The 13,172-nt window shown below is 40.4% G+C and overlaps 1 protein-coding gene across 10 annotated transcripts in view; it reads left to right on the plus strand.

The window, feature by feature from the left end:
* Window positions 1–4,130: 4,130 nt before the first annotated feature.
* Window positions 4,131–13,172, plus strand: part of ERC2 (ELKS/RAB6-interacting/CAST family member 2) — a 574,412-nt gene continuing 565,370 nt past the window's right edge. For all 10 annotated transcript variants that reach the window (XM_072420915.1, XM_072420919.1, XM_072420917.1 and 7 more), the window contains exon 1: window positions 4,131–4,259. The gene's annotated coding sequence lies outside the window, so the exon portion shown is untranslated. The remainder of the gene's footprint in view (window positions 4,260–13,172) is intronic.

Genomic DNA, 13,172 nt, shown 5'->3' on the forward strand with positions numbered 1-13,172 from the left:
AATTATGTTATGAATTTATGGATGTTTTAAAGTGACCAAATACCATGAGCTGCATCTTCTTTGCAGCCCAAAATCACAACGCCCAAAAATGTACCATTGTGGGACATTGGAATCAATAGAAATTTTGCACATGAGCATTTATAATACACATATTTAGTCTTGGGGGAAAAAATGCATCTTACCTACAGTACCTTACTTCCTTTTTCTCTGATAGCTGTATTGCCCCTTTTGTATTTGTTTCCAGCTGTGGACAGGTACTCAATGTCCTCACTTAACATGCAGAGCTAATGGACATTCAATGTAATTAGTTCCTGCAACCATGGCCCAGAGCAGCTTACAGAAAAGGAAGCAGCTAACCTGTGGGAGAAAGGAATACGGTGAAAAATAGGTTCTACTTATGTTGCCCCTAGCACTACATGAGCATTGCTATGCCTAAAAATAAAAAATGCAGCTTTGAAAAGAGGCAGGCTCTATCTGATTTGCTGCAGTTTCTAATTCACACTGTGAAAGCTCAAGAAAAAAACAAAACAAAAAAAAAAAACAAAAACAAATAAAACAAAAAAAAAGTATCTATATTTGTAGACATTATATGCTGTAATTTACAAATAACCGTAAACATTAGCTTGTGCCTCATAAGTGACTCACATCACAATCTAATGTCTGTATAACACACATACATATTGGCACAACCTATGGCCAGCTTTCTTGAGAATTTTTTTTATATAAATATTAGTACATTGCATCAAGTTGTAAAGAATATCAGTTTACATGGAAATATGATGTTATGGGAAGCTTGCAGGCAAAGACAAGGACAGGCCTTGTGTTTTCAAACATCTCTGCCTGCAGTTTCCTCTTTTGTCTGTTCTATACTCAAATCTTTCTGTTTTTCTCACTCATTTTTTTTTTTTTTTTTGCTGCAATATTTGTTTGCTACTTCTATATCACATACCTAATCCCCCTTGCTCTCTTTGGACTCAGATTCACACATGTGCTACACTCCTATACCCAACAAGCCCTGAAGGCATGTAACACTTGGTCAATGACCTTTCATAACATTTAGCTGCAAATATTTCTATTGTACATTTCAGAGCTTAGCCCAGATCCCCCTCAGTGCTTCTGCTTTCTGCTATCTTACACTCCCCACTTTTGCTGTTGGACAATGTTTACTATATAGGGTCTGTTTAAAAAGGAAGCAGGGTCAGACCTTCTGGTTGTGGTATCATGATGTCACTCTGGGGGAAGCAGGGTCAGACCTTCTGGTTGTGGTATCATGATGTCACTCTGGGGGAAGCAGGCTCAGGCCTTCTGGTTCTGGTATCATAATGTCACTTGGGGTCTTCCCCTTTGAGTGACACAGGCAGGGGTGTACTGGGGCAGGCACGAACCGTGCCACCTTTTCTTTTCTTACGACTAGACCGCTGGAGGTAACTGCGCTGTAACATCATGGCTTAAAGAAGGTGGAATAGAAGGGTGGAAGTGAGAGGTGCGTGGGTGATATAGTTTTTATGTATAATATGTTTTTTTTTTAAAGTAAACAAATACAACAGTAGAAAACAAAAATAGAAAATAAGAAATCTGTACAAATATAAATAGAGGAGGTGAGATATCCCTGGTTTGGAGAGGGTTGATATAGTTTTTAATTGGAGATCTACTTTAATTTCTTTCATAAATAACCAGGTATTAAGAATCACCCTATTTACTCTACATAGTGATCTTTATCTACTCCTTTAGTAAATAATCTCTGTGACTGCAGCAACAATGAACTGAATTGATTGCATGTTATCATGAAGTAAATGCAGCCATGTATGTGTAGTCACCCTGCACATAAAGCTTTGTACTGCAGATCAGTGGAGCTGCTTCTTCGGAGCTGTCCAGCACTGCATAGAGAAGTGTTACTGTTAACGTTCAGCACTGTCACAAAGTTTTCACTTCACATTCACACTTCCCCTACTCAACAATGTATTCTCCAAGCCGAAATAACACACCATTCCTTATACATACACAAATCCTTACCATTCCAAGTTTTATCCTTTGCTATACAATAAAGCTGAATTTTAGTCAGATATACGAGACAAAATAATGCAGCACAATAAATAAAATATCATTACATATATTTTTATTTAATGTGTGTCAGTACCTTCAATGGAACCAGCATCTCAAAGTCCCCGTACAACCAGACCGGCAGCAGAACAAGGAGCCAATCGGTTCATGCGCAGACCAGAAGCAACCTGATTGGAAGAGAAAGCAGAGTAAGATAGAATGATGACTGTGCTGCTTTTCTATTTGCTATCCAATCACAGAGTGAAATGGATGACCCGGGCTCAAACTACATGGTATAATGTTGGCCACTGGACTTAGGACATCTAGTGGCAGTAAACAGTACTGCAGGGGAAGTCTCTGGATTGAAGGTGAGCATTCCAGAAGAAGCTGATGTCCTTATTTAATCTTGTGATCCTTTTTTTTTTATTTTGGTATATTTGATTAAAGTGCTGCTTTTTTGGCTCATTTCACAAAGTCTATGGATAAAGATATTTATTTTGCTTTTTATAGGACTGTAATGTTTATAGTTACATTGGGTCTGATTTACTAAAGCTCCCCAATGCTGGAGAGGATACGCTTTTAGCAGTAAAGCTGGATGATCCACTGAATGTGTTTTGAGGCTTCATTTAAAGCTTGTACAAAAGTTTCAATTAAGTATATTCCTTAATAGCCACAAGAGATAAGAATTCTGTGTGCACCAAACACCAGATATGATGAAGTAATACCAAGGCGAGCATAAGGGAGGACCAAAGTTTGCTGCTATATGAGGGCCCCCTCAGCCAATGAAGGACCCCGCTTCAGTTTTGCCGGGGGCCCCAAGTCAATTCTGCACAGCAGCCAACTGTTGCCTACATCAGTTATGCCATGGCTGTGCAGTACAGGTAGTCCCCAGGTTAAGGATATCTGACATAGGGACAGAGGGACTCCTAGATATGAATGAGGTTTCCCTGCTGCTGTGTGCAGGACGGAGGCTTGATGGGGGGGAGGGGGACGGTTTGCATGACTTGCAGAAGAAATCCTTTGCCAAACACAGCTGAGGTTATGGGTGATCTTAGGGGGTGGGGAGCTCTTTATGCGGCCTCTTTAATGACCAAGACAAACTCTGCAGTTGTTTCATATCAAAGCACAGCTTGCTCCAGAACTTAATAAATGTCTAGGCTTCATAAAGTTTTATTTGCTTTGTGTTTAACTCACAGTGACGATTTTATTCAGTAACTGACACCACACTGCCTCATAATATGTTGAGACAAACATCTGTCGGAATTGCATTTATTAAAATAATGTACCTGTTCCGACTTACATACAAATTCAACTTAAGAACAAACCTACAGTCCCTATCTCGTATGTAACCCGGGGACTCCCTGAGGAAGGCAGCAGAGTGGTGGGCGGAGCTTATCAGCTCCACCCACCACAGGCTAACCATATAAGGAAGGAGGCGGATACAAGACTAGTCAGATAACAGAGCAGAGTGGCCGGTCCTTACACCAGGAAGTTGTTCTAAAACGGCATAGAATAAATCCACAAAGCGCTAAGTAAGAATATACATAACAATATTCCTCTATATTGGTTATTATTGGTACAGTCTTCATTCTAATGACATAAAACTACAAAATATATGTATGTGTGTGTGTGTAAATATATAAATATATATATATAGATAGATAGATATATAGATATGTATATAGATAAATATTTATAGATACGTATATAGATAGATATATAGATACATGTAAATATATATATTTAGGATAAATAATAGTGATGTAGAAATGACACCTTTTGTTGCTTTCATCACCTGAGGCAGCACCCAGGCTCCCCTCAGCACCCTCCTCCCAAGGAATACAAGCCCTGTCACCACAGATGTGGAGTCTCTGCCTGCTGCCTGTACAATAAGATGACAGCTGGGCTCTTCTCTCCTCCATTATCTGAGGTGACAGCTCTACCACACAGCATCTCTATGTGTCAGGGATGGCGCCTCAGTGCTGGTCCCGCGCAGCGCGCTCCCGGCTCTCTGCTGCCTCCTAGTGGCAAGCCGGCGGCAGCGGCCCCGGAGCATGCTGGGAGTGTTGAGTCATGGGGGCTGTCAGCTCCCGACTGGGGGAGACGGTGTGGAGAAGACAAGAAGGGTGCAAGCGCTGACCTCCTCCCCTATCAGCATTCGCCTCAGACATGAGGGAGACTGACATTCACACACAGGCTGGGAGCTCATCCTGGGAGAGGTGAGGCTGCAGCTTGCATTGTGTATGTATGTGTGTATGTATGTGTCTTACAAGGGGGTCCTCCTCATCCTTTCCATATTATTCCCATTATACTCAGCATCAGGACATGCACCCAGGTGATGGTCATCCTCCATGCATTCTGCACATTCACTCCTTGGTATCTTTTCCTAGCAATGCATAGATCTGCTGACCTCTCCAGCCCATCATATATGGACATGCTGCCCATGCCATCCTCATGTGTACATGGGCATATCTTTAATATCTGATTGCCCATCCATGTATCATGATCACTGCATACCTAATTCTTCCAGATAGTCCACCCAACATCAATATCATTCTATGACCAACCCTAATTGAACACACGGGGGTGCTACACGTCTTCCCTGGTACACACACATGTACAGATTGTAGCTGAATGTACACATCAGATCTGCCAATGGAACCGCATGCAATGATTTCAGATTGTGCCAACTTCTCATCTCTGCTTTGCTGGTTTTTATGTCTTTTTCTATTTGTCTGCTTCTATTCCTTATCTGTCTACTCCAATTCCTTCTGTGATTTGGATTTCTCCATATATTTTTATATATTTAGTAAACATGTCATGATTGTTGATAGGTAAACCAGTTGACATCATCACGTTTTGGTTTGAATATAAAGTGTAGGGGGGTAGATAAGAAAGTTGGATATTTGGTTGTGTATGGTGATTCAGTTTGTATTGCTGGGGATTTATTTGTCTTTAAATTTAATTAGGAGCATTGTATAGATGGTTATTATGCTAACTCTATGTTAAGGTTTTTTTTCCCCAATTTCTGTGTAGTTTTGCAGGGGTGTGGTACCTGCATCCTCATTGCACATGGTGGAGATTTATGTGAAAAAAGGAAATTGACATCTTACGGTGACAGCAGGGAAATCATCGATGCTGAAGCATGCAGTGGCCATCATTGTAAAGCATACCTGTCATGATTATTTCCTGTATTTATATGTCCCCTGCGTGTTTCATTGAGTACAAAGAACCATGACCATCAGTCCCTGAAGTCTTTGAAGACCTTATTAGGACTCATTGACACTGTGACTGTAATGGGATCTTGGCAGACATTTCTGACCCCCCCCCCCAACAATTAATCTTAACGGTAGTTCAGACATTGGCAGGCTCAGGTCTGTCATTGGCAGGCCAGGCATTGCAGCATGGCAGTCTGGACGATTTTACAATTTGGCCCATGGTGGAACTTTACCCTACGCTGTGATTGAGGATTTTGTCCACCCATGCAAAGCCAGCATGGGCCAGTTTGGTAAAAACCCTGGTTATCCACCAGTATGTTTTTGATTTGTGGGATAAAATGTAGTCAAATGTAGGTAGGACTTTCAAACTCCATGCGGCTAGTGTTCTGGGTAGGATCCTAGTTGATCAAGAGCTTCAGTCAAGATTGCAAACCTCTTAAAGAGGAACTATACTTAAAAATCAAAAAAACAAAACAAAACACACTTACCTTCAATCCTGCAGGGCAGTTCAATCAATCTGGGGGTGTCCGGCATCTGCTCCCGCGTCGTCTCGGCATCTGTTCCAGAGCTGGGGCTCTGGGCACCGCCATCTTCTCTTCAAGGTTCCTCACCCTACGTCACCCAATCCAGATGCGAGATCGAGTGACGTAGGATGAAAAAAAATTTCTCTTTGAGCAAAAAGGTTCCTTCTACGCATGCCCGAGATGCTCAGGGATGCGCAGAAGGAGCACCCAAGAACCTCCCAATCATTCTCAACCGCCTAGGTGGCTGAGAATTAGGGGGCGATGCTGCACCCTTTTGTTTGTTGCAACTAAAAAAAATATGAATTTTTACCTTACATAAAAGGGTTGTTTACCCTTTTATGTAAAATGTAAAAAATGTGAGTTTAGGTACGCTTTAAGAACTGCAACACCCACTGTTAGTCATTTAGGAACTGTTGCTGGAGTAAAAGAATTCAGACCCTTCACTATGGTGTATTAGAGCTGTTCCTTTACCCTTTACCGCTCAATGTATCAAAAAGTTAAAAAAGTAGAAAACAGTGACAACTCAAAGAAAAAGGATGTAATCATTGTCAGTGTTCTCCCCAGCCTCTTTTAACGGGGCGCACCACCCGCCACTTTTCAGAAACCATCTGGCTGCTTTTGGGTGGTTACTGAAATGTGGAGTCTCAATACCAATACCAATCACAGCACCTTTCCACCCAGCTTAAAATAATTTCTGGGGAAAATACTAATTGTGGCTTTGCGATAACACAGAAAATGGTTTCTGCCATCGCCTTACTACTCCACCATTGGATTGGGTAATTCTTTACAAATATATGAGCACAGAACACACTAGTATAGTGTAATATGAATTGCACATTTTTTGTTTTATGATATTAAAATGACTTTGAATCCCACACTTTAGGAGCATCAGTGTACTTACTGGCTGACATGTTTTAAGGCTATTATCCCTTCCTTAGAGCCCTAGAAAGCTCTGAGGAAGGGCTGTCGCCCATGAAATACATCAGTCATTGAGTACACCGATGCTCTGTTGGGTAGCCATAGAGGGCCTTGAGGAAGGGAGCATAGCCCTAAAACCCGCAAGCCAGTGGGTACACTGACACTCTGTTGAGTAGCCATAGAGGGCTTTCAAGAAGGGAGCATGGTCTTTGAAATACGTCAGTCAGTGAGTTCACTCACGTTCTGTTGGGTAACCATAAAAGACCTTGAGGAAGGAAGCATGGCCCTTGAAACATGTCAGGTAGTGGCACACTGATACTCTGTTGGGTTACCATAAAAGACCTTGAGGAAGGAAGCATAGCCCTTAAAATGCTTCAGGTAGTGGGTACACTGATACTCCGTTGGGTAATAATTGAGGGCTTTGCAGAAGGGAAAATGGCCCTTAAAATGTGTCAGCTATTGAGCTAACCAACTCTTTGTTGAGTAGTTACCACCCTGTGTTAATGTTAGTTAACTCTCATAGACAGGTTTGTGCTGCAGGGAAGCTGTTACAGCAGCATCTGTGGGTTTCCTATGAGACCTTATGACTTAGAAACCCTGTACTTTTCACAGTTGGTCCTATAACATTTGACCATGTGTACCCTGTGTTTAGTCATAAGATCCTCTGTGACCTGTCGTAGTGCAGGGAGTGCATGGTAAACCTTTATTGCTCCCATCATGCACATCTTTATGGTATATATATATATATATATATATATATATATATATATATATATACACAGCAGTAAGGGGGTTTGCCCTGACGGATAGGGAGAGGCTACAAAGTCATATCACATAAACAATCCAATTTGCTAAAAATGAGGTTGCTACCAAACTACTAACCTAATGCTCTCTGGTACCTCTCTCAGACATACAGACCAGAGAAAGGTCACTACCTCGAATGCGAGTGGGATTTTTCAGCTTTCTGGAGCAGCAAAGGAGCATCCGAAAAAGTTAATATTGGATTTTCCTCTTTATTTATAATTTTAATAATGAATCACCAACAGCAGAATTGCCTGTTTGACATGACCTCTAAGGGGATGCTGTCTGCTAGGGGATATGCTCTTAGTCCAAAACTCTCTTGCCATTCCGGTGCCCACTGGGCGGGTAAAGATTAGGTACGGTAGAAGTGGGGTTAAAATACTAGAGTAGAAGCTGCTTGCCATTGAAATTAAATGTTCATCAGCCTAGTAAATGAGGTGAAGCTGTGCTCATTTTGAATACAAAATCACATGCAAGGATTTTTTTTTCAAAAAAGTATTTTTAAGTAAAATTAAATTTAACACATTGAATATGTTCTTATCAGCTCAGATTAAGTTAATGTGAACACAGATTCACCTTTTTTAAGTAAAGTGAGTTGTCTCTTTTACCTTGTTAAAGGAGATCTTTCACCAAAAATCTTCTATTTCATGCCCTTCCCAAATGCCAACAAACTGTAGAAAAATGGAAATGATGCCCATTGCATCTACGGAACGGGAGACATCACTTCCTCACAGCTCTTGCGCTGTGTGCTAGGTTATCTTCCTCAGGTCTTTCAGGTACTTTACCATGCCAGGGATCTCTGCAGAAATACCTTGCAGTATAAAAGCTAGGGTAGGTTAAGTATAATTAACCTTTTTTTCCCTTTTTTTTTTTTAGTGCCAGTGTTCATTCTTATAGTACACCAACCAAGTACACCTTACCAAGGTATGCCCCGTTCCTAGCCAATGCCACTGGTTTCTATGGTATAAATAGGCTGCTTCCAAGAGACAACTGGTCCACTAAATGTCAGTTTATTTATGCTCCATCAATATGGAGTGTTACCATAAGCATTAAGACTCTTTTTGCCACTTCTCTATATCCTTTAGGTAATTTAGTGGTCGTCAGAAATTCTGAATTACCTTATACATCACATATCCAAACTACCCATGGAAGCTTAAAAAGGCCTGGAGAAAAACAATAGTTTCCCAGTTATAAGAAAAAGAGATTTCCCAGTCAGTTGTTTTCTACTTTTTTACCAGATCGAAATGAGCCAATTAATTTTGCTTGATTATGAAACCACCTACAGTTTTCTTACCAGACTTTTTTGTAGAGCCCCACTGTGAGTTATCTATTCTACTGGGAATGTGTCATTTACAGTATATTGGGAAGTGTCATGGAAATGGATGATTTCAGACAACGACTTAAAAATTGCAGTTAATGACTCATTCAGAATTATGAGCTAATGTTGAAGTACAATTAAAGGCTCTCTTATGACAGTTTAAATAAGTACCAAATCCAGTTACTATTAGATGCACAAGCTTCACAAAGTCAAACACTTTCTTTACCTCCCCTGACCGAGCCAAACCCTTCTTCATTTGCGTCTCACATGCTTCCTTTCTCAGACACTGCAGCTCACATTGGGGGGACTTCAGCAACGGGTAATGATACCAATCCAGAAAACAGTGGACAGGGCTGTGTGTGGCCTGGTGCTCATTGGCAAGCTACAAACGTATAAACTCACAGTTGAGCTGCACACTCCTACAGTGTGTTCTTATCCCGCTCTAGTACAAGCAGTCACAGACTACGACAACGCTTCTCTGACCAGTGCAGTATTGTTGTCACCCTATCACAGGATACTTCATTAGATGGATTTCACTGGCATGATCAACAGGTATTTTGTGAGACTTTGCAGGAGGTCCAACACAAAACTGTAAACGCATAACTGAGCACACTTTTTTTAATTTAAAGCCATAAATGTACTTTAAAAACTTCTACAGCAGCTGACTTATTTTTCATTCCATGACTAACCCGTAAAGCAAAAAGTGCTGAAACTCCTATTAGCCAATTAGAGTAAATTTTGCCTAATCAGACTTAAAATACAGATTAAGCTTAATTACCTAAAGCCTATACAGGTTACAAAATATTAACACAAATATTTTTCAGTCTTTATATTCTGCAGCAGAATGTGTCATTCTCTGAATTTAAGGGAAAATATTAAAGACAGCTTTTCTCAAATTTGTATGACAAATAGCAGTTAATGGGTTTGTTTGTTACAGGCGGATATAAGCATATTGGGGATACTAGCTAATCTGGTTAATTATTTACCTGTCGAGGCTTAAAGTGGAACTATCTTTTAAATAAATAAATCCCATTTACCTTTACTTTCACAGAGCCCTCACTCCCTCCTATTATTCGTCTGAGATGATATTTCTCTAATGTTTGTATAAAGCCCTAAATGGGGATATTGGTCAGGAGGTAAGCAAACTGTTCACCAGAACAATTCTATTATTTTTATAGAAATAACAGCATTTTTCTGTTCATGGTATTTATAAAAGTGGTAACAAGTTGAAAAGACCTTCACTTTTCAGCTATATTGGCGCTTTCATTATTGAAAGTTGTAATTGCTGTATTTACTAAGCAGATAATTGAAAGTAGGGAGGGCAGTTAGCTGCAATGGAGGCCACAAGTGTTGTGGTCTGATTTATTTAGAAGATAGACTATCATGGCTAAACCTGGGTGATCCAACAAACCTGGAACAGATGTGGTCAAACATATAAAACATTTGCCAACTAATAGCAAATGATTTTTACAAAATCCATTGCAGGTTTGCTGGATGACCTAGGTTCTTCCATAATAGCTTATCTTCTCCAGTGTTGGAGAACTTTGATAAGTCAGGTCCCTTGTTCCAAGAAAGGTTAAAGCTGTCTAAAATGCTGGCAAAATTGCCCATTAGTACTGCATTCCTTACATGTCTACCTTTTATGTAAAGTAAACATTTTAGTGATAGGTCTACTTTAATGGAAAAAAAACAATGACAGTTAATTATGACACACATTGTTTTAGCAAACCTAACAAATTAAAGAGGTTTGCATTAACTTTTATAGTTAAACCTGATTGGTTGCTATGGATAAGTATACTTTGTGTTTCACCAATGCCCCTTGCACATCAAAGAAAAAAAAATGTACAATGTTATTCTTAGCAACCAATTACACAATTGATTGAATTTTCCAAGTTGCCCCAGAATAAATGACATCTGGAGTCTGGTTGCTATAGGAAACTTTTCTTTTCTCTTCATTTTTATAAAGCGTGTTAATCAACTCGTTTATCTATTGTAATGAGTCATTCATGCAGCCCCTGCAATTTATTTCAGTCTTCCAGTCACAGAATTTTTGTAAAATAAACACTTTTTTGTTTGTAAGGTCCACTGCCAACTTCATTCTCATTCATTCTCCAGTTCCATTATGCGGAAAATGTTCTAATCAGCCACACTTATCTTCTATGCTTGCTGGGAAGCACATGATTATTTCACTAACGCTGGATGAGCTTCGGGTATGGCAAATACTGTCACAGGAATAAATCACTGAATATATATATTTACTTTTCCTGGATTGTTTTTATGCCACTGAAAAATTTTATAACTACTTTGAAACAAACCTGTTCTTAGCCCATCCAGGTACAGCCATAGCATTGCTTTAATGGTCCCCTTCCCTGCAGCACATACTCATCTTTATAGCAGAAGTAGGCTTAAAGCATACCTAAACTCAGAATTTTCAACGTATATAAATGGGTAGACAACCTTTTGATATAAAGTAAAAATTTTGTTAGTGTTTTTTTTTTAAGTGCAACACCCTTTTAAAAAAAAAAAAAAAAAAAAGGGTGCAGCACCGCCCTCTTAGTTTTCGCCTAGGTGATAAAGAATAAATGGGAGCGCAGAGCCTCCTGGGATGCATGACATAGACAAGGCTCTTGCTTCTTCTGCTCATGCCCGAGGAGCCCTTTCATCAATAGGGAAAGTAATTGTAGATCTCAAGCATGCGCAGTGAGATCAGCTAGTTTTTTCACAATTTACTCCAGCCGATCTAACGCCTGCACAGTGCGAGATTGGGTGACGTTGGAAGAAGAACCTGGAAGAAGAGAGGAGAAAATGACGGCACCTGGTGCTTCCTTTGCCTACGGCCAAAGAAGGATACCTGATGGAAGAAACCTCCCAACTGATAGACTGATCTGCGGGATTGAAGGTAAGAGTGTTTTTTTTTTTTGGGTTAGTTTTGGATTTACAAATCTTCACCTGGTTTATTTCTGAGCCCATAGTCTTCCTCCATCCTAATTGTCCAGGTCCGAAGGATGTATTACCCATGCATGCGCACGGAAGCTTATTCATTTCCAGCGTCCATATCATACCTAGCAATGTAAACTGAACTGTGCATACAACGGTGCCTTCTGAAATCATGAATCTGCCTGTTCACATTTTTTTCTCATACCAGTTTAGTTCCACTTTCATTTGTTCAAAGCAATGGTTACTATGTCTGTGTGTGTTTGGGGAGGGAAGCAGTAAAGCAAAGCTTATAGTTTACCAGGTATCATACTACATGGTCAAAGCATGAGCTTGTCTTCAAAGTGCCAATTTTTGCTTTTAGAATAGATCTGTGAAACAGCAAGCTAGAAGGAGCTGCATTTCCATGAGGATTCTTTCAAAAAGTATTAAGCTAGACTATGGCTGCATACACACATGCAATATTTTGTTGAAGAATGTTTCACCATACTTTCCAACAACAAAAGGCTGCACGATGCATGAACGAGCATGTACATACAACACTTCTGCTCTATGCAGGGAGAAGAAGGCGGCACCCTTTGGTTTCATTATGATCGTACCTCGTTTGTCGTCCTTGAATTCACTAGGATGGTCAGAATGACGGATGATGAGCGCTGTACACACGCCAGATTCTCATCTGATATCAGCCCTGAGGTGATTATCGAGAATCATCTGTTGTGTGTGCGTAGCCTAACACATAGGCAGAGAACCATGTAACAGAACAGAGTTCTTCTCATTGATGCGTTTCACTCCACTTGGATATAGTCATGGTATGACTAAGTATTGACCAGAGTGAAATGCGTCAGAAGAAGGAGCTTGCGTCTGGTGGATGGATCTCCTGATAAAGGTTTTTGGAAGGAAAAAGAACCCTGGTGAAAGCTCGCCCTTACTCATTGCTTGGATTCAATTGGAACTTTGGATAGCTGCCATGAGTCTGCACCCACTGCTGCTGTTGGATGTGTAATCCACCTGAAGCAGCATTAATGAGTCATCTGAATGGAGATTGCTCCCAAGTCTCTATTGGTAGATTCATTATCAGTAAGAAGGGGAAATATGGGTGGTTTACTATTTTGATTTACAAGCTCTGCACTGACCTCATCCTTAATGCAGAACTGTAGTCAGCAAGATATTTTCTTTCTGCTGATTGGATAACTCTGATTTAACGTAATGTGACATATTAGACATCTGCAGAGAGAGGGTTACTGCCACACAAGCAGCAAGGGCCCTTTAATGCTGGTAGGATAATGGCTTTGTAGCTTGCTGGTAGGGGAATGGCCTTGTAGCCTACTAGTAGGGGAATGGAAGTAGTTTGCTGGTAGGAGAATGGCCTTGTGGCTTGCTGGTAGGGGAATGGCCTTGTAGCTTGCTGGTAGGGGAATG

The sequence above is a fragment of the Pyxicephalus adspersus genome, chromosome 8 (assembly GCF_032062135.1).
Source record: "Pyxicephalus adspersus chromosome 8, UCB_Pads_2.0, whole genome shotgun sequence".
Taxonomy (NCBI): Eukaryota; Metazoa; Chordata; class Amphibia; order Anura; family Pyxicephalidae; genus Pyxicephalus; species Pyxicephalus adspersus.